This window comes from Lepidochelys kempii, chromosome 1 (assembly GCF_965140265.1).
Source record: "Lepidochelys kempii isolate rLepKem1 chromosome 1, rLepKem1.hap2, whole genome shotgun sequence".
In the NCBI taxonomy this organism is placed as follows: domain Eukaryota; kingdom Metazoa; phylum Chordata; order Testudines; family Cheloniidae; genus Lepidochelys; species Lepidochelys kempii.
In genome coordinates, this window is record NC_133256.1 from 176,437,292 (window position 1) to 176,465,076 (window position 27,785).

At 39.8% G+C, this 27,785-nt stretch overlaps 1 long non-coding RNA gene across 1 annotated transcript; it reads right to left on the reverse strand.

Moving 5' to 3' along the window:
- Nucleotides 1-27,785, reverse strand: LOC140905395 (uncharacterized). Its single transcript, XR_012156843.1, has 3 exons — nt 27,700-27,785; nt 25,990-26,132; nt 1-4,516 (listed from the first exon to the last, which is right to left on the reverse strand). It is a non-coding gene; the product is annotated as an uncharacterized lncRNA (long non-coding RNA).

Sequence of the window (27,785 nt, forward strand, 5' to 3'; positions counted from 1 at the left end):
AATTTTATGTTCTCTCTTCTATGTGATTCTTATCTTAGCCAACATATACTATAAGCAAACTGCAATTAAGATGAAAAGCATACTGAATAATGTATATTTCAGCACATGTGCAGAGGAATACAGCAGTTATCAAGAAAATATATAGATGGATGTTTCTAATTTTAATGGTGTCTTTGAGCAAGTAACATTTCGACTGTTCATCAGATTGAAGGGCCATCATTTTAATATAGTCTTCTTTATACTATCACAGTCTTTCCAATCCATTTCACAAGCAAATTGTCCATTGTTAGAAAGATATTGTTTCATTGGTTTGGTACATCACTGACACACTATTAACCTTCAAATGTTATGCCTATAATTGACATACAGGGAAAGAATCAAATCAAGACACTTTCACTTAGTTTTGTTGTCTAGAAGACATACATTAAATAAAGTGTTTTAATTTGACTGAGAACAGACAGATGACCTGGTACTCATATTTTACAGAAATATCATTTGCAGGGAATTTTAAAAGATGCCAGTGTTGGAAAGGATTTTTCCTTTGGTCTGATTTTCTCAAATACACTAACAAATGTATGCTAAACTTATGCACTAACTAACCTGTGTGTTAGCCTGTGGTGGAAAAAATGATATTCAGATATGCTGGCTGTAATACTAATTCACTTCAATAAGGATCATTGCTTGCCTTGGTGAAACTGCACAGGCTAGGTACTGTCATTTCCATCACATTCTTTCATAAGTTAAATTAAATATTAATTTAAGCACTAGTAATATCCCCATTCATTATAGCAAAAGTGGCTGCTATTGTTATCGGGATAAAGCATGTTTAATTTAAAGTGTATTTAGGCTTTCTAAAAGGTACATCTCTGTTCAAATAAAAACTGTATAATCCAATTACCCAATCCATTGTAAGAATTGATTTGATTGTTTTATTTTTTAGGAATCAGAGTCTTTCTAAGATCCATAGAGAGGAAATTGTGCATTGTGGTGATTAGAGAAACTAGCTTTAACACAGAACTACCCCTCCCCAAATATTTTTTCTCAGTGGTTTTCCATGTTTTTAGTCTAATATTAGAGTGAAAGGTGATTTTTTTCTTACATTTTCTTGGTTTAATTTTTTAGTGAATATCACAGTTTTTCTAGCCTTCTAGTCTGCTACCTGATCTGCACAGGCATATATCTGAATGGGGACTTCGCTCATTCTGCACTGGTTAGTGAGGATGATTTGCCTCTTCTGGGGTTCCTCACCTTCTTTCTCCCCCCCGACAATAAAAAAAAGACCCTTCCATAAATTTACTGCTGTTGGTTATCCCCCTACCTCCCTTCTCTCTGTAATAATGTGATCACTGGGAAGACATTTCTCCCCCAGCTTCTTATGGCAGGAGAGCCTCCCTTTCTCCTCCTGCCTACCTCTAGCTATTGGCTAGCCTAGGCTCCATGCCGGTAGCTCTCCTCCTAAGGCTTTTCTGCTGATGTGTGCTGCATTCAAGCCTGAATGTGGGCATGTGAACAAACAGCTGGGGAAGGTGAAGCTGTTCAGAAGTCAGGCCAGAAAAAGAGTTTTTATCAGGTAGGGCACGGTAGAATATGAATCCAAGCCTCCTGTGCTAGAGACCCTCCATTTTCAAATAGTGCTTTTCTAGTGGCTCCCCCATTCCTTGAAACCAACCCTCAAGTGATCCCAGACTGGGGATTAATTAGTTACGAAATTGTTACAGAAAGTCTGTGGTGGCCTGAAGCATTTACATGATAGGTTCTTCCTCATATAGGTACATACTGAGTTTTGGTGTTTTTTTTTGGGGGGGGGGGGGGTTAAAGAGTAACACGGAGAGAAGGAGTTTTCAATACTACATAACTATTGTAACTGTCAACATTTTTAAATGGGGTGTGGGGGTGTGGCATGAAGCATCTGAAGGGTACCTAAACCCAGATAGTGGGTTGCTGTTGACTTATACAGTTCTGTTTAATCTGAGTTATTTATATACTTCCAAAGGAAACTCTTATAAAAATTTATATTGCTAGCTCTCAGTTAAATATTTATGTAAGTTTGTAAAACTGTTTCAGCTGGTAAGCAAGCTACCTGTTATAATATGAGAGAACAAAGAACCTTGAAAGGCATCAAATTAAGGTCACAGGTCAGCACTGAGGCAAAATAGAGCTGAGCTACCAAATGATTTCCTGTTATTAAGCCAATAAATCAGGGAGATGTTGATAGATGCAAGCACTGGGGCAGTGTGTCAACCTCATGAAAAAATTGTTTAACAGATTCAGGTGATCAGTGCTGTCAGAGTTCTGTATGTAAAAAATAAGATGACAGATAAAGCTGTGAGAAGATGACAGTGAAGATTATTACATGCATCAAAGACACACACACACACACACACACACACACGCCACAAAATTTTAGCTCTATCCTAAGAGGAAAGGAGTAACAAATGAATAAATAAAATCATGTGTCTATCCACTTGTGTCCCTTGAAAAAGAGCATGAGTGAGAGAGGAGGCTAATGGATTTTCAGAGTGAATGCAACCTGCTGCATAAGCTCTGATTGAAAAGCTCTGACGGGGAAGAAAATAGATAATGGGGTTATTGAATTATTAATGGTCTTTATGAAAGTGGTCTAATTAGATCTAAAAAGGTGTCACTTTTTACTAATGGGATGATGAAAACAAAGATAATCCATCACAAGTTATCATGAAAGAAATTCTGTAAATAATAAGGACCATTCATGGCTGTATTTACCTTCTGGAAGCATTGTTTTTTGAACATACTATATATAGCAACAAAACCTACACTTTTTGTTTTTTTTTTAATGACATAAGCGGAGAGGGACTTTGGGGCCTGTGACAGCTGTGACCATGGGTTTCTGCAGTTTGAAGGGACCTAGAAATGTAAGAGGGAATCTCAATCTCCATTTTAAAAAATGTAACTGTCTAACCATTTTTTTTGGTAACATAAATCAGTGGAAACTGAACATTTGGATTCAAAGCCCGTTCAATTTTTCATACAGATCACAGGTTATTCATAATATCATCCAGGGATGTCCTTTGGGTCCATGAAAGCCATGGCCAAGGAACCTTTGATCTCATTTGATTGGAAGACCTCCAAATCAGCTTGTAGCTGAGGGGAAATACCATTCCAGCTACTGCTGCAAGCAGTAGGTCCACTGCAAGCTCCACACCAGTTGACTACCTGCAGCTGTGACCTCTCCTCTGCTGTTCATGCTCTGTGATTCCTGACCACTAGGAGGAGCAGTTCTAATATTGGTAATTGGAGCAGGGTGTAGTCACAGTGGATTAAGCAAGGGATTGAGAATCAAGTATTCTATCATTTTCATCCCTGCTCTAGCTCCGATTCCTTCATGACTTTGATCAAAGTACGTAATCTTTTTGTTGAAGTTACCCTCTCTGGTTCAGCACACCCAGCTGGGCTTCATTTGTACAGCTGGAGTACAGAGAGGGATGAGAGGTAACTAAAGATTATACCCACCCACATTCTTCAAAATAAAATAATGTAGTTAGGTTTAATATGCATGCATGCCAAAGAATCATCTCACTGTTACTGTTCATAGTGAGCAAGGTGAACAAGCAGAAAAAAAGTATTTTCCTCTGCAATTTCCAAGAACAATGGTGTACATAAACTTTATAGACAAAAAAACAAAAAGAGATGCTGAGAGCCAATGGAATGGATGTGCTTAAAAGATTCTTCTCTTTTGACAGATTCCTTATACATTTAGTCCATAATTTTCCAAAGTAGCTGATTTTGAGTGTCTCAGATGGGCTCCCAAAAACTGAGATAGCCCAAAATCAATGACCACTTTGGAAAATGTTGGCCAGATTGGGGAATACAACTGCAATCAGCAGAAATTATCACAAAGGATGGAGTATATAAATTGATCTAATAGTGTGTCTAATGTACTTGACACAAATACACCTTGCTCAAGTTAGCCTTGCCTTCTCTTTTAAATTCAGAGTAGGCTAGATTCAACAGACTTTATATAGTCAAAATAATCATTAGAGAATTGGCTCAACAAAACCTATCTTATTGAAGTGTGAGAGAGAAACAAAAATAGGGAGTACAGGTAAAAAGACAACTGTAGTAAAGGCAAAAAGTTAAATGCCCACCTCTTCTACTTCACAGTCACCCACACAAACAATCATGAAATATTACAGTGCTCCTAAAATCCTGTTGTCATCAGTGTTTGTGTGGTACAGCCAACTTGAAATAAATGTAGTATTTGCATAATAACCCCATGCCTTGTTATGAGAGGATGTCCCCACCCCCTCTTCATGCAATTTACCTATCCCATATGCAGCAAGTGGAATTTCTACAGGCATTATTCACACAATTACCACTGCTGAGGTGCTAATACTGTTTGTGGTGTACTCCTGGAATGGCATTTTGTGGTGTGTATGCATAAGCTGTTCCATCACACATCTGTCATCCAGCTGTGTCTTCCATCTGTTGCACAATGGTCTTCGGCTATTTAAGGCACAGTCTATTTTCTTTTCATTTTCTAAAGAAAAAACCCAATAAGAATGGGTAGATAGAATCAATTTGTAAATATTATACATACCCATAAAATATTGCTTCCCTTGCAACCTTGTATAAATGTACAAGCATCATAGATCTGTTTGTGCAGTTAATAATTTCAAGAAATTTTGTGCATCAGGAAACTGCATAAATACTGCATAACAGTACCATTTGATACACTGAGGTAATGATTTGTTTTTGTGAGTTCTAGAGTTATACCATAAGGTATTATTTGTTTTATTAAGCCCCATGATCTTTGCAGCAGAAATGTGCAAACCTGGGGCCATGGAAGTTAGGATTAACCTACAGTTCCATGGCCTGTTTCCCCTAGTTCTACAGAAGCTCCTCTGCTCCAGTTCTGTGAGGTTGTGTTTCCACAGGTTGGGAAACAGCATGTGAGGGCAGAATGGAGCACATTGGATTATTTTTCTCTAGTTTCTTGGTGATATTTATTGGCTTCTTAAAACCATGACACATTTTGGTTTATATTTTAATCTCTGCTCAAAAATGTATAAAATAAATAGAGAATAAATGAAATATACTGGGGAAAGTTGCATAGCACCCCACCATATTGTATTAAAAATCTCTCTGGCCAGTGCTTTGTACTTTCAGCACTGAGTTCTCTTACAAAATGGTTGAGTCATGAATTACCTGATTTCTGGGACATACAAAGTCATGTAATTATGCTTCCAGTGTAACCTTGACTTTACACATAATATGATCCTAATCTAGGCCAACATTATCTAAAGGACGATTATAGTGGACCTTTTTCACTATTACCGTAAGGCCCCTTTATGACACACTGGCAGCATGAAGCGGTTGGAAATTGCCTCTTGATCAGGGTGCGGAAGTGGTGCACTGGCTTTGCTACCTGGGGTTCTTTCAACCCAAAGCTCTTGGTAACTTTTTCTCTGTGTGAGGTGGTGTCAGGAAATAAATCAGGGGAGACACGGGCGTCCGACCAATAGATGGCTGGCACAAACGGGACAACACAAGAGTGCTTTCACTTAAAGCTAAATTTTACTTAGTCTCAAGCACTTATACACATGTCTGCAACAGGTTAGTAAAACACCCCCAACCCTTGATAATTACCAAAGCTGAGTGTGGCTCTCGAGTGGCACAGTGGCAGCCCGTCTGCCAGTGGGAAACACAAGATGCATCCAGAGGGAGAGTCCAGTCCTGAAGAGTCCCACCACCTCAAACTTTTCCCCCTTATTTATACATTAGTAATAGAATGACATGTCCCTTAAAAAAAACTTGTTAAGCAAGCAGTTCCAATGGGCAAGCAAGAGGCTCCTTCTGATTATCGATTAACCAGGTGTGGGTTTTTCCAGAGTTTGCAGCCTTGAGGCCCCAGTAGACATTCCTGGGGCACATCCTGCTCTTCTAAGATGCAAGTATCAGCAAGGTCAACACAATTCTTATCAGGAAGGATGAGGGGTCAAGCTGCCCTTTCTGTGGCACCCAACCCCCTGCCCCCCCCCCCTCCCCCAGCTCCTGCCTTGGTTGAGCTAAGCCTGCTGACTTGGCTAATTTACAGCCTGCTGACTTGGCTGCTTTTAGCAATAATCCATAGTGGTTTCAGGCACTTTACCGGTTTGCCAAAGTGTCCCCGTACAGCTTGTGCAGAGGTTGTGTAAAGGTTCTATCCACAACCTCTAGTGTAGGTGGGGGGAAGGATCAGAAGCATATAGGGGGTGTGGCTATGGTACACTGCAATACAGCAATTCCTCACTTCCCATAAAGGATTCTGGAAAGAAGACCATATTTACATTATGGACTGGTCATGAAGGGAGAATGAAGGGAGCACGAAAGCTGCTTAAAGCCAGGCATCCCTGCCCAAAGAGCGGGGACAGAGCAACTGAGGACCAGGCCCAGCATGCTGAAACATCAAGGTCATGAAACATAATCCAAAAGGATTAGAATTGAGCCTGACTTAGAATTCAATAACCTTTAGGAGCAGTTCAGAACTCTAACTGGGATTTGGATCCTAATTTTGCAAAAGGCAAACTAACAGTATAGACCAAACCAAATAATTATAATGATCCAAAGCCCAGATGAAAGCTTAGAGGTATTCAAAATCTGTATCTAAATTTTATTATTTGTACCTATATTTGATGTTCCATAATGGAGCATCCCCCCCAAAAAAAAGATTTTCTGGAAATGACACCCATCACAAAAGTGTCATGTAATTCTTCTGCCAGGCCATTTGTCAAGTCATGTCTACTGTCAGAGGGAGGTAAAGTTTTGAAAGAACACTATGCTTTGTAGCATTCTATGGCATATGGTATTGGATATGCATGTCAGTAAACTAAAAGGCATTTCACACACCTGCTTTTCAGCTGTAACATGCTATTTGTCATGAAAGGCAGTGGTTGTTTTATTTTTGATAAACAATTTCCATCCTTCACATGTAGGGTTCAAAGCAGATAGCAGGAAACTTTTGTTCATTATAGAATTATGTGGTTTCAAAATATGATGCTAAATAGATTATTATAAACACTTTGAGCCTGATTCTCATTTTACACTAAAGCCCCTTGTACTTCCCAAGAAATGAAGAGGCCTTAACATAGGTGTAAATTATTCACATCCTTTTAAGAGCATGAAATATTGAGAGTAGGATTATATCTGGAACTAAATCATCCAGATACTGTTTCAAATTTATGCAGTGTGCTTGAATGCTAACATTTGGCTTGGGAATGTGTGCTAAAATGTGCCTAGATACCATGGTGCACTAGAACTATATAGCTAGCTGGATATATGTATTTTCTATCTAATCTTATCTATCTCCCTCCTGGCTCCACATGTAAGGAGCTGCTGCATGTCAGTTTTGCCACCTAAAGGCTGAAATTTCTTGGTTCTTTTTCGAGTTTTAAACTGGTTCCAGCAAGAGTAAATTTGACCTAACCCCTGCCTTTCATGTACTTCCGTGGTGTACAGCAGGGTACACAAGTTGTTCCCTCCATTGCAAGTATGTGTGGGCCCGTGCAAGTAGGGTTAAGTGCAAGGCATGGTTCTCCACACAGAGTGGAATAAAGTTGAAAACTTTTTGCATTATCACTCCCTAACTCACAGGTGTCTGGGGTATATAAGAAAGAGTTGGAGCATGAGCAGAGATTGGGTGCAACTGAGACACAGACTTATGTATATACAAGGTATGTATAAGACTAACAAAACACTTAACTACACATTCCCTTGTTAAGCCTAACCCCTGCTATTAGACAGGAGTGATTTGGTGGCTCCATAATAGTACTCATAAATGCAGAATGGAGTTCCAATATGCTCTCTTTCCTGCTCCTTTCTTTTTACCTTGAGCTTATATGTGCAGCTCTACAAACCTGCGCTGTGCGGGATTAACACCTCAGTGCAATGTACTAAAAGGCACCACGGAACTGATCATAGAATCATAGAATCATAGAATATCAGGGTTGGAAGGGACCCCTGAAGGTCATCTAGTCCAACCCCCTGCTCGAAGCAGGACTAATTCCCAGTTAAATCATCCCAGCCAGGGCTTTGTCAAGCCTGACCTTAAAAACCTCTAAGGAAGGAGATTCTACCACCTCCCTAGGTAACGCATTCCAGTGTTTCACCACCCTCTTAGGGAAAAAGTTTTTCCTAATATCCAATCTAAACCTCCCCCACTGCAACTTGAGACCATTACTCCTCGTTCTGTCATCTGCTACCATTGAGAACAGTCTAGAGCCATCCTCTTTGGAACCCCCTTTCAGGTAGTTGAAAGCAGCTATCAAATCCCCCCTCATTCTTCTCTTCTGCAGGCTAAACAATCCCAGCTCCCTCAGCCTCTCCTCAGAAGTCATGTGTTCTAGACCCCTAATCATTTTTGTTGCCCTTCGCTGGACTCTCTCCAATTTATCCACATCCTTCTTGTAGTGTGGGGCCCAAAACTGGACACAGTACTCCAGATGAGGCCTCACCAATGTCGAATAGAGGGGAACGATCACGTCCCTCGATCTGCTCGCTATGCCCCTACTTATACATCTCAAAATGCCATTGGCCTTCTTGGCAACAAGGGCACACTGCTGACTCATATCCAGCTTCTCGTCCACTGTCACCCCTAGGTCCTTTTCCGCAGAACTGCTGCCTAGCCATTCGGTCCCTAGTCTGTAGCGGTACATTGGATTCTTCCATCCTAAGTGCAGGACCCTGCACTTATCCTTATTGAACCTCATCAGATTTCTTTTGGCCCAATCCTCCAATTTGTCTAAGTCCTTCTGTATCCTATCCCTCCCCTCCAGCGTATCTACCACTCCTCCCAGTTTAGTATCATCCGCAAATTTGCTGAGAGTGCAATCCACACCATCCTCCAGATCATTTATGAAGATATTGAACAAAACCGGCCCCAGGACCGACCCTTGGGGCACTACACTTGATACCGGCTGCCAACTAGACATGGAGCCATTGATCACTACCCGTTGAGCCCGACAATCTAGCCAGCTTTCTACCCACCTTATAGTGCATTCATCCAGCCCATACTTCCTTAACTTGCTGACAAGAATACTGTGGGAGACCGTGTCAAAAGCTTTGCTAAAGTCAAGAAACAATACATCCACTGCTTTCCCTTCATCCACAGAACCAGTAATCTCATCATAAAAGGCAATTAGATTAGTCAGGCATGACCTTCCCTTGGTGAATCCATGCTGGCTGTTCCTGATCACTTTCCTCTCATGCAAGTGCTTCAGGATTGATTCTTTGAGGACCTGCTCCATGATTTTTCCAGGTTTCAGAGTAACAGCCGTGTTAGTCTGTATTCACAAAAAGAAAAGGAGTACTTTTGGCACCTTAGAGACTAACCAATTTATTTGAGCATAAGCTTTCGTGAACTACAGCTCACTTCATCGGATGCATACCGTGGAAACTGCAGCAGACTTTATATACGCACAGAGAATATGAAACAATACCTCCTCCCACCCCACTGTCCTGCTGGTAATAGCTTATCTAAAGTGATCATCAGGTGGGCCATTTCCAGCACAAATCCAGGTTTCCTCCACCCCCCCACACAAATTCACTCTCCTGCTGGTGATAGCCCATCCAAAGTGACAACTCTTTACACAATGTGCATGACAATCAAGTTGGGCTATTTCCTGCACAAATCCAGGTTTTCTCACATCCCCCCCACCCCCATACACACACAAACTCACTCTCCTGCTGGTAATAGCTCATCCAAACTGGCCACTCTCCAAGTTTAAATCCAAGTTAAACCAGAACATCTGGGGGGGTGGGTAGGAAAAAACAAGAGGACACAGGCTACCTTGCATAATGACTTAGCCACTCCCAGTCTCTATTTAAGCCTAAATTAATAGTATCCAATTTGCAAATGAATTCCAATTCAGCAGTTTCTCGCTGGAGTCTGGATTTGAAGTTTTTTTGTTTTAAGATAGCGACCTTCATGTCTGTGATTGCGTGACCAGAGAGATTGAAGTGTTCTCCGACTGGTTTATGAATGTTATAATTCTTGACATCTGATTTGTGTCCATTTATTCTTTTACGTAGAGACTGTCCAGTTTGACCAATGTACATGGCAGAGGGGCATTGCTGGCACATGATGGCATATATCACATTGGTGGATGTGCAGGTGAACGAGCCTCTGATAGTGTGGCTGATGTTATTAGGCCCTGTGATGGTGTCCCCTGAATAGATATGTGGGCACAGTTGGCAACGGGCTTTGTTGCAAGGATAAGTTCCTGGGTTAGTGGTTCTGTTGTGTGGTATGTGGTTGTTGGTGAGTATTTGCTTCAGGTTGCGGGGCTGTCTGTAGGCAAGGACTGGCCTGTCTCCCAAGATTTGTGAGAGTGCTGGGTCATCCTTTAGGATAGGTTGTAGATCCTTAATAATGCGTTAGAGGGGTTTTAGTTGGGGGCTGAAGGTGACGGCTAGTGGCGTTCTGTTATTTTCTTTGTTAGGCCTGTCCTGTAGTAGGTAACTTCTGGGAACTCTTCTGGCTCTATCAGTCTGTTTCTTTACTTCTGCAGGTGGGTATTGTAGTTGTAAGAAAGCTTGACAGAGATCTTGTAGGTGTTTGTCTCTGTCTGAGGGGTTGGAGCAAATGCGGTTGTATCGCAGAGCTTGGCTGTAGACGATGGATCGTGTGGTGTGGTCAGGGTGAAAGCTGGAGGCATGCAGGTAGGAATAGCGGTCAGTAGGTTTCCGGTATAGGGTGGTGTTTATGTGACCATTGTTTATTAGCACTGTAGTGTCCAGGAAGTGGATCTCTTGTGTGGACTGGACCAGGCTGAGGTTGGTGGTGGGATGGAAATTGTTGAAATCATGGTGGAATTCTTCAAGGGCTTCTTTTCCATGGGTCCAGATGATGAAGATGTCATCAATATAGCGCAAGTGGAGTAGGGGCTTTAGGGGATGAGAGCTGAGGAAGCGTTGTTCTAAATCAGCCATAAAAATGTTGGCATACTGTGGGGCCATGCGGGTACCCATAGCAGTGCCGCTGATCTGAAGGTATACATTGTCCCCAAATGTGAAATAGTTATGGGTAAGGACAAAGTCACAAAGTTCAGCCACCAGGTTAGCCGTGACATTATCGGGGATAGTGTTCTTGACGGCTTGTAGCCCATCTTTGTGTGGAATGTTGGTGTAGAGGGCTTCTACATCCATAGTGGCCAGGATGGTGTTATTAGGAAGATCACCGATGGATTGAAGTTTCCTCAGGAAGTCAGTGGTGATTTTTCCAGGGACTGAGGTGAGGCTGACTGGCCTGTAGTTCCCTGGATCCTCCTTCTTCCCTTTTTTAAAGATTGGCACTACATTAGCCTTTTTCCAGTCATCCGGGACTTCCCCCGTTCGCCACGAGTTTTCAAAGATAATGGCCAATGGCTCTGCAATCACAGCTGCCAATTCCTTCAGCACTCTCGGATGCAACTCGTCCGGCCCCATGGACTTGTGCACGTCCAGCTTTTCTAAATAGTCCCTAACCACCTCTATCTCCACAGAGGGCTGGCCATCTCTTCCCCATTTTGTGATGCCCAGCGCAGCAGTCTGGGAGCTGACCTTGTTAGTGAAAACAGAGGCAAAAAAAGCATTGAGTACATTAGCTTTTTCCACATCCTCTGTCACTAGGTTGCCTCCCTCATTCAGTAAGGGGCCCACACTTTCCTTGGCTTTCTTCTTGTTGCCAACATACCTGAAGAAACCCTTCTTGTTACTCTTAACATCTCTGGCTAGCTGCAGCTCCAGGTGCGATTTGGCCCTCCTGATATCATTCCTACATGCCCAAGCAATATTTTTATACTCTTCCCTGGTCATATGTCCAACCTTCCACTTCTTGTAAGCTTCTTTTTTATGTTTAAGATCCGCTAGGATTTCACCATTAAGCCAAGCTGGTCGCCTGCCATATTTACTATTCTTTCGACTCATCGGGATGGTTTGTCCCTGTAACCTCAACAGGGATTCCTTGAAATACAGCCAGCTCTCCTGGACTCCTTTCCCCTTCAAGTTAGTCCCCCAGGGGATCCTGGCCATCCATTCCCTGAGGGAGTCGAAGTCTGCTTTCCTGAAGTCCGGGGTCCGTATCCTGCTGCTTACCTTTCTTCCCTGCGTCAGGATCCTGAACTCAACCAACTCATGGTCACTGCCTCCCAGATTCCCATCCACTTTTGCTTCCCCCACTAATTCTACCCGGTTTGTAAGCAGCAGGTCAAGAAAAGCGCCCCCCCCCCCTAGTTGGCTCCTCTAGTACTTGCGCCAGGAAATTGTCCCCTACGCTTTCCAAAAACTTCCTGGATTGTCTATGCACCGCTGTATTGCTCTCCCAGCAGATATCAGGAAAATTAAAGTCACCCATGAGAATCAGGGCATGCGATCTAGTAGCTTCTGTGAGCTGCCGGAAGAAAACCTCATCTACCTCATCCCCTGGTCCGGTGGTCTATAGCAGACTCCCACCACTACATCACTCTTGTTGCACACACTTCTAAACTTAATCCAGAGACACTCAGGTTTTTCTACAGTTTCGTACCGGAGCTCTGAGCAGTCATACTGCTCCCTTACATACAGTGCTACTCCCCCACCTTTTCTGCCCTGCCTGTCCTTCCTGAACAGTTTATAACCATCCATGACAGTACTCCAGTCATGTGAGTTATCCCACCAAGTCTCTGTTATTCCGATCACGTGATAGTTCCTTGACATCACCAGGACCTCCAGTTCTCCCTGCTTGTTACCAAGGCTTTGTGCATTTGTATATAAGCACTTGAGATAACCTGTTGATCCTCTGTTGATACCAATCAAAATAGCTCCATTGATTTGGTTATGGACCCATGTTGTAAATAGTTAGCTCTTGTCTATCAGAAAACAGTTTTTAGGATGTGGGGAAAATCTCGGTTATTCAGTTGTATGGTACAGTATAGTACAAGGTGTAATTGTGTGCTGTGCCTCTTGGAGTCTGTGCAGCCCAGGAGGAGACAGAGGCTTAGGTTGCTGTAAGACAGTGGTGGGCAATCTGCGGCCCATCAAGGTAATCCTCTGGCGGCTGCCAGACAGTGTTTACATTTGCACGGCTGCCTGCAGCTCCCAGTGGCCGCGGTTCACCATTCCCATCCAATGGGATGTGCGGGAAGTGGAGAAGGCCACAAGGACGTGCTGGCCTGCGGGCTGCATGTTGCCCACCACTGCTACAAGATCAGTGTGACCCCTGGTGCAATTTAACCAGTCTTGGAGGGCTGTCTAAGTTACAGCAAACTGTTCCAGTATCTTCTCAGTGCTATGTGCTGTGACCTCACTACAGCCCATTGATGATATGTCCTTCCAACCCCTGGATTTGCCCCCCCCCCCCGCACCATGTTTCCCCTATGCCTGAGCTTGTAAGGGGCCCATTGTAAGGCCGCTACAGTGTCTGTGCCAGGAGAATTCTGGTCGTTTTACAATGCTGCAGCAGTATACAGGGGCTGGACAAGCCAGAGAATCTCTCCCATACTTCAGTGAAGTCCTTCATATTAGATCTACCTTAAAAATCCCCCTATGTGAGGCTGTTATAATGATCAGATCTATAAGATGGTGTAGCTATAACATGATTTCTTTAGCTAACAAATGTGGAATCACCACTGTTTTTTTTTATTATTATTTTTAAGAAACAGCTTTTTGATTTGGCTGGTTCTTTAAAGCTGGTGAGAGCTTCAAAAGTGAAGTGCTGGAAATGGCAAATTCCAATGAATTATAAATGCACTGAGAAATCTTTAAATCTCTTTACCTTGTTAAATCTAGACTGACCATTTATTTTGAGTCTTAATTCTTCCACTATTTAATCTGAAAACTGTCAACTGCAGTGAAAACTTTCCCAGGATTTTGGTTAAAGTACAGTACACTCAGGAGTATATAAAAAGGCAAATAATACTGGACAACTCCTTGGATTTGTGCTCAGATAATGTAAACAGAATAGTTTTTGTTAAAATTTTTTTTCTTAGAAGTTTATGATCCCGAATCATTAACAGAGCATGGGCGTGATTCTCCACTGCTTCACAACCTGTGTGGTCATTTCCATATGTAGCTTTCCTGATTCAGTAGTATTTTACATACTTTGAATAGGTGAAATTGACCATATGAGCAGAACTGAGAGAAAAATTGATTTTTCAGTTTGGTCACTGAACCTAATATTCCAAAACACAATTTGGTATGGGTTGAACTAACTAAAGTCATCATAAGAATTTTAGAACACCTTGCAATGTTTATAGAGTCCTTTTGCAGATTAGTGCCCAAAACTTTAGACATTAGCATGCCCACAAAATCCTTAGTTATCATTAAAAGAAAAGGAGTACTTGTGGCACCTTAGAGACTAACCAATTTATTTGAGCATAAGCTTTCATGACCTACAGCTCACTTCATCAGATGCACTTCATCCGACAAAGTGAGCTGTAGCTCACGAAAGCTTATGCTCAGATAAATTGGTTAGTCTCTAAGGTGCCACAAGTACTCCTTTTCTTTTTGCGAATACAGACTAACACGGCTGTTATTCTGAAACCTGTTAGTTATCATTATACTTACCCACTAGGATGTAAATAATCTTTAGTTTAGCATTTTGAGGTGCTTTTCACACGCCAAAAATTGGTGATTTTTTTGTTTTGTTTTAAAGTTTGGAAGGTCTGATCCAAAGCACACTGAAATCAACATGTCTATTTTTCAGTTTACCTTTTTTTATCGAAATTTGGATTTTCAGTTAACCAAGGATTTTTGGTGGAAAGCACCCTGCTTTTCTCAATTGATTTTATTTTATTTTATTAATTTTTTTAAAAGAAAACTGAAAGCAAAAATTTTAAAGCCAAACACTGGAAAACATTTTTTTCTTTTTCGGTTTCCATTCGTTTTTTGTTGTTTGTTTGTTTTTTACAAACTGAAAATTTCTGCTGAAAATTCCAATAAAAATATTTTCCCCATTTTCATTTAAATTTTCTACCAGGGGCAGGGGAGGGGGATATACATACTCCAACAAGCTGTAGGTCTGAACAATGTTGACCCAGTATAAGATTCCAACAGCAGTTTCATAATTATATGAAAGGCCTCAAGTGAGTAGGATTTTGGGTTGTTTTTTGTTTGATCGGGAAAGGAGTGGGTGAAAGAGGGATTGGCAATGACGGAGATTTGAATTTTGGGCACCCATCACTAAGTGTGCAGAATGATTTATGCTGAAGAACTTGTTGCTGTGAGAAGGGGTTTAGGAGGACTGTGGAGGGTTAAGTACAGAAAGTGGGAGGATGGTCAAGTCAAGTTGGGTGTCTGGAAAAGTTTTGGCAGCTAACTGTAGGCTGGTTGGTAATTTGGGTTATTGTGTGGGCCAAATCCTGAGGTCCTTGTTCAGTGTTTAATTAGTCCTGTCTCAGGCACACACAAAAAATCATTGATGTTTCAAATTTAGTGGGAGCTGCGAGTACATAATACCTATGACAATCAGGTGACAAACAATGGATTTAAGTGCCTAATTCTGTGTTGATATTGTCTTTACTCTGTATGTGATATGCATATATTAGGCCCTGATGCTGCCATGTATAATGTGTGGGTGGATTGCTGAGCCGGTGTGATTCACATTACTGGACTATACTTACTTAGACTATAAGCTCCTTGGAGGCTAGGAACTTGTCTTATAAAGTTTTATAAATATTTATACAATAATAATTAGGGATTTTTTTCATGGTAAAATATGTATGTTTTGAAAAATATATTGTAAAAGATTTGTTAACAAAAAATAAATTGAAGATCCATATTATAATGGCATTAAGACACGCCAGGTTGTGTTTTATTGGTCAGTTGGGTGGCTGAAGGCACTCAGACTTCTTTTGAGTATTATAGTAATTGACCACTTAAATATACTTTGCTATGACTTAATGCTATTAAATAGTTTTATATTCAATAAATGAGCACAGATTAAAATGTAAGTGTTTTACCACTAAAAAAATCCTATTCTGTTAACAATTTGCTCTAAGTATCCAAGCGAAAATACCTTGGATCAATTAATCTCATAAATTATATATCATATATTTCATATCAGATATTATTTCTTTTTAATCATCCATATCCCACACAATCTTCTCCTTGTTCTCTCTTACATACAGTTGTTAAAATTTAGCGTTGACATAACTCCAGTGGCCAATATGCCCTCATCTGTTTTCAGAGATATGAAAGAAACAGGGTCAGCAATTAATGTCAGTGGTTTCAAACTGTGTTCTATGAAGCTCTGGGTGGTCCATGAAGAGCTGTTGGTGTCTGATGGTTATTTTCAGCTGGTAAATCAAAATAAACAAAGCTAAAATGCATAAAATGCTTCTCTAATATAACTTTTTCCAGTACACAATTGCTGTGGTTACCATTAAAATCCTATTCAATCACCAATGGGAGAGGAGGAGGTCCAAGTGATTGTGAATGGGGGAGAGTAGATGGGTCAATAAGGCAATCTGTTAAGATGTGAACCCACACCATGAAAAAGTCTGAGAAACTTGTTTAGGTTAGATAGTTCTTAGTTTCCCTTAGAAACAAGATGATAAAGTTCTCATTATAAAATTTCACAGTGGATCTACCATACAGCTGACAATGTAACCAGGAATATTGTGGTATTTGTATATGGAATATACACACTTTTTATTACTGGAGTTAAGTTTATGGTCTATTGTAAGTGCTACCTTTATAAAAGTAAAAGTCTTTCAATGACTCATTCAGTCATGTTTGTGGCTTAGTTGTTACTATGCTGACCAAGGTGGTTTGGGTCCCCAATCAGAAATTATATTCATATGCAATTGCAACACTATGGAGATGGTTAGACATTAAACTAGACTCTCTTTAAGATCATATTTAAGATCATGGATTGCCTAGGAGAAATTTAGAGAGACAAGGTGGGTGAGGTAATATCTTTTATTGGACCAACTTCTATTGGTCAGAGAGACAAGAAAGTTAAAAAGCCAAAGAGGTTATTTGAAAAGAGATGGGAGAATAACCACAATGTCCGGGCCAACGTTCTCTCACTCAGTAAAGCTGGTGTGCTTGTGTATTTGATTACACATTTGATGCCTTAATTGGTAATTCATTAGAATCATGGGTTAAAATATGGCAGAAAAGATTATAAATAAGATAGGAGACACCTAGATTAGAAGATAATAGAGGAGCATGGAGAGGAAAAGAAGAAAATTAAATTAAGATGAACCAAGAGGGTAGCTTATTGAGTTTATAAAGCAACCTTTATCCAGAAGCCCGAATACTCTCCAAACGTTGTCTTCACTGTCTGAAACTACTTAAATGCTTAAATTTAAGCATGTCCTTATGTGCTTTGCTTAATCAGGGCTTAAAGAGTCAAGGGATGGCAATAAAACCCTGGAGGCCTACAGTTACTCACAATAATCTGTTACTCCCAATCATCTGTTGTCACAGTACTATGGGAAGGCTAATAGTAATGTGGTAGCTAATGTTTGAAAGGTGATATATATTTACATCAGCTATACAATAGATTTTCAAATTTTCTGATTTACTCCAAATGACTTTAAGGCAAATTTAGAACCATGACATTTTCTCCTTTGGTTCTGAATTGGGGTATCTCTTCAGTTTACAAGCATCTTCTACTCTGCCTCACTCCATAAATTAGAATGGATCACTAATGGTTGTGCTTACACTTGTCACTAGCAATATTTCAGGGGCAGATAGTCTTGTTTAAAATTAATTTCTTTTCTGCTAATATTCTCTAATATTTGCTTAAAATTTTGCTGTTTAGGCAAACATTCCTGACATTAACTTCACTCACCAGAACATCTGAGAAGAACAAACAAAAAAGAGATGTAAAGCCAAACAAACCCATATTTTTAATTACTTAAGCTAATATTTCAAGATGATTTTCTGAGATTATTCACACAGCTCTGCCTGTGTGTGTGGCAGAGTACCAGCATGAGCAGTTTGAATACAGGAACTAGCAATCCATAATATTAACAGAGGAATGGTTTTCCAATTTTCTTTTATTACGTTCAGTGTCCTTGGTCTACCGCTGGACTAAATGATTTCTTGCTTTATCAAAGAGTCAGTTGATCTCTTGGTCAGCAACTTCTGGGATCTTTGGTTAGTATAGCACACAGAAGGGTTTCTAAATGGTTCATGAAAGGTTCCCACTTGGTTATGCAGATCATGAGATGGCTAACCAGATTTTTATTTGCTATCTTATTATATTTTATTTGCAATGGGAGGTTGTGTTGTTTGATGGATAGACACTGGACTGGGTTGTTGGGAACCTTGGGCAAGTCACTTAATCTTTCTCTGCCTTGGTTTCCCTATCTGTAGAATGAAGATAATGAGACTGACCTCCTTTGTAAAGTCCTTTGAGATCCACTGATGATAAAGGCTAGGATTATAATAATATCAATATCCAACAGAAAACTAGCTAGTATTGCATCAGGCAAATTAAAAGCAATGGGCCTGAAGCATCTTAGGGTATGTCTACACTACCCGTTGGATTGGCGGGCAGCGATCATTCCAGTGTGTCTGTGGGAGGTCTAGTCTAGACATGATAAATCGATCCCTGAGAGCTCTCCTGTCAACTCCTGTAGTCCACCGCCACAAGAGGCGCAGACGGAATCGATGGGGAACAGCAACAGTCTACTCACCACCGTGAAGACACCACGGTAAGTCGATCTCAGTACGAACACTTCAGGTACGTTATTCACATAGCTGAAGTTGCGTAACTTAGATCGATTCCTGCCCCCCTCCCACCATTGTAGACCATGGTTTAGTTATTAACCCACAAAGCCTCATACACTCTAGGTAATAAGCAAGTATTCATGTCTAAAATTGCCAGTATACTTATAAATGCAACCCTTGTTGGGAGTTTCATTGGGAGTAATACTTTTAACACACTCCCTCAATTGCACTTGCAGTGTTAGGCTTTGGTCCAAACTACTTTGAAAAAATACTTCTTTTCTATTTCAAAACAACCCTATACCCATTTTGTTTGTTTGTTTTTCACTGCTCTCCAGAGTAATCAATCTGTAGATGAAGTAGTGTCTTTCTAAAGGAGATCAAGGAACTGGGCAAATATGTTGACTGGGTATTCTATTTGGATATATTACAGGACATCACACATATTTATGTGCTGTACCTTCTGTTCCTGAGGGGTTGAGCAAGTGATACAACCATCAAACGGCTTCTGATATCTTAGTCAATGGAAGAAAAATATTATCTGCAAACATGCTACTAAATTTATGGTTCATTGAAAGTGACAGATGGATGAAAGAGTGAATAAAAATGATGTAGAATATGCATCATTACAGGAATTTATAGCATTTCATCTTGTGTATGCAAATGCAAGTAATGCTTCTGTGCTGTAGATGATCCAGTTGCTAATCTTGAATCATAAAGTATTATTGTTAAGGCATGCCCATAGATGGGAACAAATAAAATTCTAGTTGGTGTAACAGTGTGCTCAATTTTTGAACTAAAGTTTTTAAATGCCTTTACATAAAACATGTTGCTTTATTGTTGCTTTTATCTTCTAAGTTCAATAACGTACAGGATTTTTTTTGTATTTTACTTTTAATACTGCCTAAGAGAAAGGAGGAGGAGGAAGAAGCTGACAGTATTGTGAAACTGACTTGAAAGTTAAAGTCTTTCTAATGACTGGTCTTGTCATTGATAAATCTTTTTTTTTCTTTTCTACTCTCTGATGCATTTCATGGTAATTTGGAACAAGTTTCAGAAGTTTTACAATAATAAATACAGCTCTGCTAAAAGGATACATTATACAAGCAATAATTTAAAACTACTCATGACATCAATTATATTTTGTCATGATGAAATATATAACACATTATACTTGATCAGCACAATGAAGAGAGACATTCCAGAATCATAAAGGTGGAAAGCAAAATGGTTTTTCCTCTTCCTAATGGCTTTAATTGCAGGATACAATAGAATCAGGTTGCTCCTTTATTTAAAAATTCATTTTATCAACTGTCTATAACCTGTCACATGATGCCTAGTGCATGACAGTTATATCATCCTATCCAGTTCCACCTCAACAGATTTGTGACAATATACTGTCTGATTGTTTTGGTTTTTTTTTTTTTTTTTTTTTTATTTCTCAGTCCAGAAATGTGTAAGTTCTGCATACTGCAGCTTTACTGAATGCTCTCTAAACTCCATTATGAACAAGAATCAGTCACCTCTATAGATACTATGCTATGATTTATAAACAATTATACATCAGTGACCTCATGGTAAAAACACAGCTATCCAAATATAAGCATTATAATAATGCATTAGTATTATCATATTGAATGTCTGTATATATACAGAATGGATGTGTGTATGTATGTGTAACATCGACAGACCCCGATCGTCAGCAGGTGAGATCGAACCTGGGGCCTCTGGAGCTTAGTGCATGAGCCTCTGCTGCATGAGCTAAAAGCCACCTGGCTATTAGCTAAGGCTGTAGCAGATTCATTAATCTCTAAGTGGTCTTGGTACCACTACATGAGACAGAGCACCACACCCAGGTGCAGGTGTGTGGGTTACATATGCACATGCATTATATCCATATTTTGGAAAGTGCTGGGCTCTACTCCCTGAGCACACCTGATGAATTTTCACTATATGTATGCATACAACTAACATAGACATGCACACACACACACACGTCTGAAAATGCATATGACGTATGTGTACTGTGTATCCTGTACTATAATGCAAAAATGTAACTTAATAAAACACTAAGGGCCAAATTACCTTATGGCTGCCCTGGGTGGGTGTGCTGGAGTTGCGGGAGAGGGCGGAGGGAGATGACTTCTTCTCTAGCCTACACATACAATGGGCAATCGTAAGTAAAATGGATGCACCAAATGGATTTAGGGTAATTCATTCTACTGGGTAATATTTTCAAAACCTTCTGAGTCACTTAGGAGTTTAAAATCCATTTTCAAAAGTGTCCAAAATCACTTTGGTGCCTAAGTTGCATTGACTTTGAAAGTCAGGAGGACTGAGGCTCATTAGTGGCTTAGGCACTTTTAATAATGTTAGCCACTGGCAATATGGGGTACTTGGGTGGCAGCAAAGCCAGGTCTCCTCCCAATCCAATTTGGGTAGCTCCACTGGAGGAAGTTCTGGCTTTTGCAAACGCTAATCTATCATGCCTCTGCAGCATATGTGGAGGAAGAAAAGGAGTACTTGTGGCACCTTAGAGACTAACCAATTTATTTGAGCATGAGCTTTCGTGAGCTACAGCTCACTTCATCAGATGCATACCGTGGAAACTGCAGCAGACTTTATATACACACAGAGATCATAAAACAATACCTCCTCCCACCCCACTGTCCTGCTGGTAATAGCTTATCTAAAGTGATCTTCAAGTTGGGCCATTTCCAGCACAAATCCAGGTTTTCTCACCCTCCACCCCCCCACACACACAAACTCACTCTCCTGCTGGTAATAGCCCATCCAAGGTGACAACTCTCTACACAATGTGCATGATAACCAAGGTGGGCCATTTCCTGCACAAATCCAGGTTCTCTCACCCCCATCCAGCAGGATAGTGAGTTTGTGTGTGTGGTTTTTGGAGGGGAGTGAGGGGGTGAGAGAACCTGGATTTGTGCAGGAAATGGCCCACCTTGATTATCATGCACATTGTGTAGAGAGTTATCACTTTGGATGGGCTATTACCAGCAGGAGAGTGAGTTTGTGTGTGGGGGGGTGGAGGGTGAGAAAACCTGGATTTGTGCTGGAAATGGCCCAACTTGAAGATCACTTTAGATAAGCTATTACCAGCAGGACGGTGGGGTGGGAGGAGGTATTGTTTTATGATCTCTGAGTGTATATAAAGTCTGCTGCAGTTTCCACGGTATGCATCCGATGCAGTGAGCTGTAGCTCACGAAAGCTCATGCTCAAATAAATTGGTTAGTCTCTAAGGTGCCACAAGTACTCCTTTTCTTTTTGCGAATACAGACTAACACGGCTGTTACTCTGAAACCTGTGGAGGAAGAGTACTTTTGAATGCCTCAATGCCTCCAGGCGCTGGCCTGCAGGAAGTGCACATCTCCTTTTCCCTAGCTATGCTCTGGCTACAATGATCCATAAATGAGCCTCAGAAGAACACAGTTAAAAACACAGAAAATGGTATAACAAACACTGGCAGATACAGTTACATGGTTGGACCAATTGCTCTCCAAGATGAGGGCTATTAGAGCACTTTCATCAATGTTACAGTGCTGTGGCTGGGAAGGAATGGGGACCAGCATGGCACAATGATCTACTGTATAATATGATAACAGATAGAAAATAATGTCAAACAAAGGAGAATGACATCAGTTCCCTAGCAGAATACATGGTAGGAATAAACAAGGCGATAAACTTCCTGTCTATGTGGTTATGAAAGAGTAAACAAGATAGTGTCCTAAATGTGTTATCTATGACTCTGGTCTCAATCAAATGATATAGATATTAGTTCTGTAATAAGGTTACAGGCATGATAAAAGGCATTCTTGGAGACCAGTTACCCTGAGACAGAGAGAGATTTTGTAATGTGATGAAGAAATCTAAAATGTAAACTAATGTCAAATAGAAGAAATGTAATTAGTTTGGCATCTACAAAACAGGGATATTATACAAGGCAATAGTCTTGAGACGTGTATGGCCTTTGATCTTTGTCAGAACCTGTGTTGCCTATATTTCCCTGGTATGACTGGAAATAATCAAAATCAATGGGAAGCCATAGTGACTCTGAAAAATACATTTGTTCCCAGATATATGAATAATGAATAATCATCAATTCTCAGGACATATAATTACTTTTTTGAGAGAGAGATAGCAAAAGGTTCATCTAACAAGTTTGCAGAGAACAACTTAATTACAGCTTTTCCTTCAGAAAAACAGTCACAATGGCATTAATTGACCCCAGTGATTGAACTTTTTATATAAGCTTAGCCAGTCAGGGAACCTGGAACGCTGGAATGAAGATTGACCAATCCCAAGTAACCCAGAATGAAACCTGAATATACACACAAAAACATTTATAATATTTTTCATGAGCATCCAGAGAGGGGAAAAATTCCATGATCAACTTCAGCAATGTGTTGACTAACATAAAAACTTTATTTACCCCAGGGTGAAGCTGGTCTATTGCATTGGTGAATCAAGTCCTACATTTTTGCAATATCACTATAGATTTAGAAAGCTGGATATTTTCATTTTTCTTTTTGGATTCACTAGAAATATTTTTCCACAATTCTAAAATATAACCAAAAGCCAAGATCCCATCTCTGTGAACATGATGGCATAGGCAACCATATATATATATATATTGGGTCATACTTTATCTTAAAGTTCCATTTATGTATAGTTTTAAAAGGTTTAATAAATGAAGTTTAATAAATGATAGATGTTTTAATAAATTATTAATCAGTTGTTATAGAGTATGACAGGTCAAACGTTTACTTTATTACTAACATAATAATTAATAACACTTTCTACCAATGTGCTTATTACCATCTCTAGTACACGGTACTCCTGTCTGTAACATGCTTATTCATGTACTAATAAGTTATTAATTCTTTGTAAACCATTTCTGAAAGGAACCTTAATTTAAAGCGTGATCAAATTTTATGTCTTGGGTCCACTTTTAATATAAAGCATATAGAATCTTACTTCATTTGCTGTACTCATGGAACCAAATTTGATGTTGACTTGCACCCTATTCAATTAAGTTAGAACAGAGTTTGGCAACTATATATATATATTACATATATATTTGGCAAATATATATATAATATATTATTATATATTTATATTTATATATATATATAATCCTATATATAGGATAGTACATACCACAGGCAGCAAATGCCATTAAGTATAGGAAATGCCTAAAATGCTGCATTAATACTAATTAATTTCATATAGTAAATGTGAACATTGTAATGATGTCTACTGCACAGAATAGTTGGAGAAGTATGTTTTTTGTTACCCACCACTGGTTTAGACCTCTTTAATTTCTATTAGCAGTGGACTTTACGTAGTATACTGTAATGCTGAGCAGAACTTCTATATTTTATGAATGAATATATTAAAGTGAGGAAGAGATTTTAAATTGAAGATTTCACTACATACTACTAAAATCACAACCAATCTATTAACAGTTACTCTAAGAGTTTATTTTGTAGTCCCCTTCAATAGAAGGGAGGACAAATATTTTCACTTCAATAAAAAGTGTATCAATTAGAGGATTTCTCGGGAATATATTTTGGTGTCTTCCAGGAAAGAAAAAAACAGTAAAAATAATAGGAACCTGATGCAGTGTCCACTAAAGTCAATGGCAGCCCTTCTGTTACTTCAGTGGGGTTTGAATTAGTCCCCTAATAAACAGTGTTTTAGAATAACATATAGAACTTTTGTTATGTTTAAAAATCAGTGTTCTGGGATTTTTTTTCTTTTTCTTACTAATAAAAATGGTTTGAGACCATTATGGTGCCAGTTCCAAGTGCCAATTTTGGGGCTAACTTCAAACTTTTCTTTTTTATTCTTGATGAAAAGAAGCCAAGGGTGGAATGTTTAATGCAAAGTTTAATGTGCTCGCTCACAGGTCCATTTTTGTAGAAAGAAGTGGTGCTTTTAAATAACTAAGCCAAATTTTCAATCAGGCCTCAGTGCATTTCACCTTTAAGGGGGCACATGTTTTACCCACACAACTGCCCCAAATTTTGTTATGCCTGCAAATTACTTTTGAGTACAAATTGGTCCCATATCAGGTAGTTATTTATCTAACTAGTAATAGTGGGTCAAAAAAATACGGGTATAACTTTTGGGTTCGTGTTGTGCTCCTTAAAAGGTAGGCTGGGTTTTGGAAAATAACCCTTAATCTATTTTTTTCCTCTAGTTCCATATGCAGAATAACTTGCAATAAAAGAGAGCCATCTCCTCAGTAAATCATCATTATGCCAACCAGAGCTAAGAGTGCTCCGGATCTCTGCAAAACTGACTGCTTACTGAGGTGCCTCTTTATGTATTTATATGTCTAACTTGAGGTGCCTTTGCTTGAAAATGTCCTTGTGTAAAATGTTGACAGGATTTTTTTTCTGTATTTTGCTGCGCTTGCAAAACTCCCAAATAGTGTGTAGCATTACTGGCAATTTATCTAAATGTTTTGTTTTTCACAGTGAGTATGAAAGCTACATTACTCCCTGGAGTGTCTTTCTCTGACCTTCTTGTTTTCATCTCTTACGACCTTACATGCATTATTTTACTGTGGCCTGTCACACACACAAACACACACTATACAAATTGCATTACAACGTCCTTGACACCTAGAAAGAAACAATTTACAAACTACTACTCGGTGGGAGAATGATAACTGTGTACAAATATTTGAAAGGAGTACAGAACAAGGAGGGAGAAAAATTGTTTAGAGTGCTATAAAAAATTCTGACAAAGAGTGATGGGATAAAATTGAGCAAAGGAGAATAGAGTCTGAACATAGGAAACTTTTTCTAACAGTGAGTTCCAGTAGACTGTGGAGCCGTTGCCCAGGGAACAGGGTGTAAACCCCATTGCTTGAATAATTTAAAATTAGAGAAGTGTCCAACCCCCAAATTTGGATCTAGACTTCAAATGCTCAAAATGGGGAGGATTTGGATCTAGGATACTGGTTTAAAAACATATCTCTGATTAACAGTGGAATGCATAAAGCACTAGAATATATATTCTCAGGAAGAGTACTGAACTGGCTCCTGAAAGATGGATGAATTGATGTCCTAGGCCTTTCCCTCAGTAACTGCTGTGATGTTTTTCCCCTACCCTGCTTATGATGCTGCTCATGGACATACACTTTCCTCTCCCCTTTACCTCTAAAATAGCTTGACACATTTTCACTGGCTTTTAATTCCCTTTTGTGACATTCACTATCCCTAACACTTTAAAACCATTTCTACTTTTAGTATGAAAATTTTCCTTTCAGTCAATGGACAAAATTCTGTGTTGAAGTACATACATACCTACAGCCTCATTAGCTCCAATGGGATTGCATGCAGTACAAGTAAGCACATAACTGTTGTCTGTCTCCAATTTTTTTGGTAGCATACTCTTGCCCCGTTGGTTCGAGTGGTGAGCCAATATTCTGGGCCTTTCCAGGTTGTTCCTGTTAGGATGATAAATGGATGATACGAGTCAGATATATTCTTTAGTGCACCTTTGCATATTTACAATGTACACAAAATCCTGTTTCCCTGAACAAAGTAGAAACAACAGCAGGCAATTTCCTTGCTCATGATTGAAACACTTTCTTGGAGTCACCATGTTACGCCCCTGCTTCAGTGAGAGGGAGCCTTTCTTGTGGTAGCTGGGTGTCAGCTCCCTTGTGCTGCCAGCCCTTGAGCCGGTCAAGCATTTTCCTCAAGACTCTGCCAGTTCTACTTTGCCTTTCAGGTAAATAGTTGAGGTACCCCAATCCCTGAATGTGTCAAAAGCATCCCCCTGTAGTGTTCAGTCCCTGTCACAGGACACTCACAGTAATTACCAGCTTCGCTACTCCCAGCTTGTTTGATTCAACTGAGTATCAGCTCCAAAATAATAACACAGCTCTGTAATCTATTTATAGTGAAAACAAATGTAAGTTTATTAACAAAGGTAAAAATGTAAGAGATAGCAAGGATAATGAGAACAGGTTACAAATAAAAGAAAATGTGTAACATACTTCTACTAGATTTCAGAGTAGCAGCCATGTTAGTCTGTATCCGCAAAAAGAAAAGGAGTACTTGTGGCACCTTAGAGACTAACCAATTTATTTGACCATAAGCTTTCGTGAGCTACAGCTCACTTCATCGGATGCATTCTACTAAACTAAGCCTTTACTTTAACAGGCTAACCTTATCTAAAGCAATTTCTCACCTAAGTGTTTTCTTGCAGTATTTCAAGGGAGGATGGTTAAGATCCTGTTTTTCTGGCTATAACCACATTGGCCAGTTACCACCTCAAGTGCAGGATAAAAGAAGTATCCTTGTGCTTCCCTCTTATGCCCAAAGTCAATTGTTTTGTCACCAAAGTTAGGTGACTCCCTGTAGTTTCCTGCCTAGGGTGCTGGCTCCAAGGTGTCTTCATGTTCCCATACTCCTGTTTGTTTCACATCCCCTTGGACCTTTTTTCCTCTTGAATTTCACATGTAAATGGGGCCTCCTTGGTGTTGGCTTCACAATGTTTAATTTATATATGAACTGAGGCAGGTGATTCCACATCCCTTTGTCTGGCAAAACCAATTTGTCAATCTGCCTGGGACCTAGATTCTACAACATATCTTCAATACATACAACTTCTTAAATATCACCAGTACTTACATCACTAAAAGGTTATGAGAATCAGTAATACGTAAGCTTCCATTAGACATCTCACACAACCGTTTTTGGATAAGTACTATGAAAGCAGTGTGTTAAGGGTAGTGAATTTTAGACTTGATAGGAGTTGCTGTTCCAGAAAAGTGAACCCTTTGCCAGATGGCACTGAGGGATTCTTAGGATCACAACAATTTCCAAGCCTGTCTCTCCAGTGAATTCTGTGCCCCAAGGAGCTCTGTGTCTCTGCTTCTTCTTTCTTACAGCTATGCTCTTGATGGTTTCTCTTACTTTGAGCTGGCTTTCTACCTCTAGCAGCTTGCCAAAGAAACCGTGACCTCTGCATTTGTAATAAGGGAAGCACCCAGTCCACATGCTTACCTTCTCATCAGGCCATTGCCAGGGGAGGTTCCTTCTACTGTTTCCAGCTATCACCATGTAAAATGGGCTTGCTCCCTCCATTTAGC